Below are 6,905 nucleotides of genomic sequence, written 5' to 3'. Positions count from 1 at the left end.
TGAGTGGAGGGACCAACGGGTGGATTCCACCAGTTGCGCCCTGCACTCCCCGGTGGATTGAAAGAAACGCTAACAAACGTCTCGACTTGAGACGTTTCTTAGCGTTTCTAGGTATAAACAAAAACATTCTTGAGAACACTTTGGATATACAGGCAGCGTAATGTATATCATCTACGTGGTAATACTTTTCAAAGCAAACGCTGATCGCACTTATTTGTTACGTTGAGTGTCACACTTATTACTTCTGGTCATACGCTGAAGACTAGGTCGATCAGTGTCATACTTAATTGTTACTTCTGGTCATACATTGAAGCGCGGCGCACTCTGAACGGCCTTGAAAAACGCTAGAGGGAAACGGGCGCGTAGACCTCTAAAAACACGCCGATTTAAAATGTTGGAAATTGCGGGGCTCCATATACGCTGCTCAAAAAATCTTACTTATTTGTTACTTCAGGTCATACGTTGTGAGAACGACCTCCGATAAGTGTCACACTTATTTTTTACTATTGGTCATATTAGAACGGCCTCCGATAAGTGTCACTCTTATTTCACAGCTATTAAAAAATATAACTTTCACTAAAGTCGGACTTAAATTAAGGAACGTTATGTCGACTTTCAGGCGGAAATATAACACTATACTTAAATTTAATATTTACTGATATAACCGAAGTTGTAGTTCCACTGAATCCTAACCTATCCAATATTTTTTTTTAACTTTTAACGAAATATCAACCACACAAAGCCAAACTACCGAAAACGGTAAATTAGGCAAATGCCCAACTTCTTGGGCTTCGATTTCAAAAAGTTATGAATGGCTATCAATGGCAATGTATGTACATTCGACTCTTCTAGCCTTAACCGTTGAAGAGTTATGCGCGACAAGGCAGCATCAGCATCGGCGGCCACGGCTACACTGTTCGTGAGAATAATACACACAAATCCTTAGGATTGTGTGTAAAAACCGACTTTAGACAATCATGAGTCAACCCTCGGAGATATGATTTCATTGGCTACTAAATTAGCCCATAAAGATATGGGCTAAAAATTTAGGTGAAAAGCCGAAAATCCGGGAATAAAGGCGCCGCGCTTTTCAAATCAATTAAATGCATATAAGTTAATTTTTATTAATATTTTTTTTTGATTAATTTTATTTTGTATTTTTAGTGTGTTCCGATATTTTAAAACCAAAAATTATCTATCTCGGGACTTTTCTTTTAACTAAGGTTTTATTCACTAATTTTGGGAGAAAAAACAATTTCCGTAAGTGTTACAAAATTTACAAATATACCAATATTATACTAAATGAGGTTCAATAACTCTACCAATAGCTGCTTCACAGCTTATTTTAAAATAAACCACGGAATAATTTAGTGGCGCATGTCTTCTTCACTAGTCTTTAAAATTGCCTCCTTCATGAATCCTAACAGGAAAAAGGCCGGTCCACTGATAAAAATAGTGGTTTACAATGCGTTGAAAATTGGTTTTTATTTTTTTTTAAAACTAGAAATGGTTTACTTTTAAATGTTTAATAGTTTGAAAATAGTTTCGTTATATATTAGACCATTTACTTATTTAATCCATTTAATCGAATGATCTTTTTTATTCTCAATATAGTACGTTTTGAAACCATTATTTTAATAGTTTATTTTTAAACTAGCAAAGTACTTATTATTACCAAAAGTGGGGTGTAAAATATGATACGTACAATTTTTCAGTTTTATAGAGATTTATCATGTTTTATGTAAAGACAGGCAAATTGAATAACGATCTAAAGACGAGTTAAGATTTACTATAATAAGTTTAATTTGTTATAGTTCTATTCGCTAATAGCTGTTATTTAATTAAAGTAATTTGAAAAAAATCAACTGTATCATAAAATTTTATAATAAATGTAAGATAAACTATTTTAAAAACGTTTAAGATGTTATCTTCATCATCAACAATATAAATCATCCAAAAAATGACAAATCTGAGCTCCATTTATAAGTCGAAATTTAATTCAAAATAAACCCATAACCATGGCGCCACCTGTCGTGTATTGGCAAAACAAAATAGTCGTGGGAAAACGAATGGTAGCCAATAAAAATGGAAAAAAGCTAAGGAACAATAACCAAGTCAGAGCTCTCTGCGGACGTCAGAGCAGCTTCCAAAGTGTCCCAAATTAAAAGAAAACGGGACTTTCTAATGGAGTCTATCATTTAATCGCTCTGAAAGTTACTGTTACGTCAGCAGATATCACAGCTCTAATCGAGAGCGCTCTCTGTCTGGGGGAAATTTAATAATGGCTGCCAAATTAAGCCACCTCTGGCTTTTCAACTGATCTAAAAGTAGTTTTGGCTGAGAACTCAAATATTTTTACACATGAGTAATTTCCTATAGAATGGTGTATCATACGTAATAGTGGTCATTTTGATAGTATTGTGGTATTCGCCTTAAACCTAAAGCTGTAGCTCGAGCTGTAGTTTTTTTTTACTATTTAACCTTACGGAGCATATCCTGATATTACTACTTGCTGTTTTTATGCTTCAAAAAGGTTAAATGAAACTATATTCAAACAAGATATCACGGACATGTGTTTAGTACATCTGGAATATTGAAGAAAAATTTAAATAAAAGTGAATCGCACTTCTTCTATGGGATTTGTCTTTCGACAGGTTGTTTACAAATTAAAACATGTTGTTATGCTTGATCAAAAGACCAAAATTGCCCATTGCCATTTTTACCTACCTCTTATAGTTTGTCCAGTATCAACGGTCAAAAGTAGACAAAACTTAATCTAGTCTATTTGTTAAAGGAAGTAACGGCCCATCGGTCGCTAGTTCGGGCTCATTATCTTGCCAATATTCGTGGTGCTTCCCAAAACAGAGCGTCGGATTTGGCGTCGTTCTAATCGTGCGATGAACGAACTCAGTAAATAAATAGTTAAATATTGAGTTTTAACTATCGTGTGACCGTGACTTTAGACGACTGTGTGACTAAAATGGATAAATCAGTGTTTGATCTGTTGTGGTGTGACTGTTTATTTCCTATCAGCGAGTGTTCAACGAAACGGTTAATCATATATATTCTGATTTCTTAAATAGTTATTTTGTCTTATGCTATGTTTTATTGTATTATTGATCATAGAATATTGTACTATGTAACCCTTCAGTTTCATTTTCCCCGTATACTTATTTTTTTATTTTTTTGGGTTTATTTACTTTTTCAATTATATTATTTCCTCCACTCTCGGCCATGTATAGTAATTGTTAAGTATTCGTAAAGCCCCATACGTCAAATTTCTTAGAATTCCGAGCTCTATTTAATAAAACTAATCACAGTGTTAAATATAAATTAAAATTAATGATAAATTAAAAACTTAAATGACTTTTGAACCATACATTCAAATTAAATATAGTTTATAAATCTGATAGAACTCAATGAACCCCCACTATCAAATATAAAATTAAGAGAATTAATTAAACAGGGTACTTAATATAAATTATAAACTAAATCCCTGCCTTCAGCAATGTTAAAATTAAGAGCCCTTGGCATCTGGAGATAATTGGTGTCTTTTTCCTCGTTTATTACCGTATTACAATATTCTTAGAACCGGCCCCACCCGCATTTTTACCCCTTCGAGCAGGGCCGGCTCAAGAATTTTTTTTCACTCGGGCAAGGGGGATTTTTGGCGCCCCTCTTATTTTGAAACTAAATTAAACTACGCCCCCCCGTTAAGACATTACCATGTCGCTGTTATAAATTTACCGTTTTCATAACAATAAATAACTTTTTTATGGCACATGGTCATTTTACATGGAGCTTGAAACACTAGGTTAGGTGGCAAGACTAGTATACCTTAAGTACATTAATTATAATGTCCATGCTGAATAGTATCATATTTGTGAAAATAAAAGAATTAAGTTTACGAAGAGCCGGTGAGTTAAAAATTAATATCTTCATTATTATCTTTAACTCAAGGGTTGTTCTTAGTAAACTTCATTATTTTATTCCTTACATTAATTGCTTTAACAACTTAATTAAAACACTATTTTGCCTGATTTTTAAGGCCTACACTTATGAACGATAGACTGCTTTGGAACTAGCCATCGAAAACGATTTAAATGCATTTTAGAATATTGAATGTAGTTCATAAGAGTCTAAAAAACAAATAGAAGATGGCCTGCTAGTTTATTTATCATAAAGCTGGATAAACGACCACGAAATAGCAAGCAAGTACAATGGGGCACCAACCCACCGGCTGCTGTCGACTCCGGGCTAGCGGCCAAGACTACAAAAGCTCTCCGCGTCTCCCAGGTGCATACCTCTGTTACGGCGGCTCAGATTGAGGGCCACCTCGTCGACTTGGGTTTTTCTGTCCTGACTGAAACTCGAGATGATCGCCGGAACTATTCTTCGTTCATCGTCTCGCTTCCTGCGCAAGAAGCTCCCGTTGCTTTTGCGCCAGAACGTTGGACCAAAGGAATCACCGTGGACTTCTATAGTTCCCCTGCTCAACAACCTCACTCGTCCTGCGTGACAGAGCAGTGGGATACTCCACCATCGTCGCATTGACTAGGTGGAACCCAGCTCTCCCTCCTGTACACCAACATCGACTCGCTTAAGACGTAGCACAACGCACTCCGTGCCTATATTGATACACATCGTCCTCCCTTCATAGCGCTCACCGAAACCAAGCTAGATGCTACCATATCGTCTTTCGAGCTTTTTGGTCTTGACTTCGAGGTCTACCGGAAAGACCGGAGCTTTCACGGAGGTGGTGTTTGCCTGGCCGTCCACAAGGATCTCAAGTCCTACCCATTGGACCTGAAGACTGAAGTCGAAGCGGTCACAGCCCGGGTGACCATCGGCTCCTCATGTCTCCGTCTCTGATACATTTATCGGCCACCGACGGCCACCCTCACGTACACCAAGAAACTTAATTCCCTACTTGGATGTCTTGCCGGGCGGAAGTCCGATCTCATCATCACCGGCGACTTTAACTTTCCCAGTATTGACTGGGTTATGCAGACAAGTTCCTCGTCAGTAGCAACGAGCTTTCTACATACTCTCCTGGCCTCTCACCTCAGTCAGCGTGTCACTGAGCCCACCAAGGTACGTTATTCAGCTGCCAACATCCATGACCTGGTTCTGGTTTCCGATGACAACATTCTTGAGACTGTCTCCCATCTTCCGGAAATCAGTGACCATGATTTTATCCTGCTCAATATTCGTGGGGTCCACCCCCTACCCAGGAATCCTCCTAGATAGGTTCCTGACTTCAACAAGGCCAACTTCGCGTCCATGGCATGCTGGCTCTCTCCCCGATGCCACTTTTATTGAAGAGATGTGGAGCGCTTTCACATCGGCCGTCAGGCAAGTGGTGACGGATGATGTTCCCACAAAGCATCTATGCTCCTCTATAATATCCCGTGATATTATGCGCATCACAAAGCGTAAGTACAACCGCTCCCGGAAGAACCCTTCTGCTGCCAATGTACAAACCTTCAGTCGGCATCGTGCTATGGGGTCAAATTTGCACTCCGAGCTGCGCTCACCCATCATGTTGACAAAGTAGCGTCGGATATCACAACCCACAGGAAAAAGCTAACCAGCTAGTCTCCAAGAAGGCGATGTCAGCGGGAGTTTCCGATCTCTCCAGCTCTGGAACGACGTTCACCACAGCAGTAGACAAAGCCAATCTCCTGGCGTCTACTTTCCGACGTACTTTTCCGGTGTATGATGGCGCCTCTTGCACCGCCCATGCCGGACATCATCTTCTCAGTCAAAGGAATACACCAGCTGTTGACAAAAGTCAAACTGAATAAAGCCCCTGGCCCTGACGGCATCCAGTCAATTGTATTGCGCCAGTACGGCGATGCATTAGTGGCTCCACTTACGACCATCTTCCAGCTGTCTTATGACGCCAGTGCTATTCCGTGTGATTGGAGTCTCGCTAACGTCACGCCGATACCTAAGGGTGGAGATAAATCCGATCCTACTGAGTACCGCCCAATTGCTCTCCTGTCCCAAATTCTGAAAGCCGACGAGCACGTCCGTGCGTCTGCCATTTCTACGCATTTCATCCAGCACAATCTGATGAACACGTTCCAGCACGGCTTCAGGAGTGGCTTCAGCACTGAAACTCAGCTCCTATGCTGGGTTGAGGATTGGATCTCTGGCCTTGAGCAGGGTGGCCGTGTCCTTGACTTCGGCAAAGCATTTGATTCGGTCCCCCACAAGCTTCTCAAGGCAACGCTCCATTCTTATGGGGTCCAGGGTCGCACGCTAAACTGGCTCTCTGCTTACCTTGAAAATAGGGAATTTCGGGTTGTTCTGCCCGGTGCCACTTCCGATTGGTCCCCAGCATCATTAAGGGTCCCACAGAGCTCGGTCCTGGGATCTCTCCTCTTCATCATCTACATCAATGACATTGCGGATGATGTAGCCCTGTCCAGGACGATCTTCTCGTTGCAGGACTGTAACACTATACAATCTGACCTAGATATTATTAGCAAGTAGAGTGACCAGTGGCTTCTCCCGCTTAACACAGCCAAATGCTCTGTCCTTTCCCTTCGCATTGTGGGCCAGCTAGCGCATGACGCTAAATATACTCTTCAAGATGTCGTTTGGTAACATCCCAAAAGTATCTTGGGGTGACCCTCACTGATACCCTCAAGTGGACACATCCCCGGGTCGTCACCCAGGCCGCGAGAGCGCTTGGTTTGATTTGGCGTCACCTTTCCCACTGCTCTTTTGCCACGAAGGCACTCGGTGTCAAAACCCATGTATTCCCGATCCTGGAATACTGCTCAGCTGTTTGGTCTCCTTAGACAACGAGTGGAGTCCACCCAGTAGAAAAAATCCAGCGCCGAGCCCTCCGCTTCGCGTGGAGTACCTCCATGACGAGGGTTCTTCATAACTAT

The sequence above is a fragment of the Leiobunum rupestre genome, chromosome 3 (assembly GCF_980474605.1).
Source record: "Leiobunum rupestre chromosome 3, qqLeiRupe1.1.hap1, whole genome shotgun sequence".
Taxonomy (NCBI): domain Eukaryota; kingdom Metazoa; phylum Arthropoda; class Arachnida; order Opiliones; family Sclerosomatidae; genus Leiobunum; species Leiobunum rupestre.
This window is presented reverse-complemented; position numbering follows the sequence as displayed.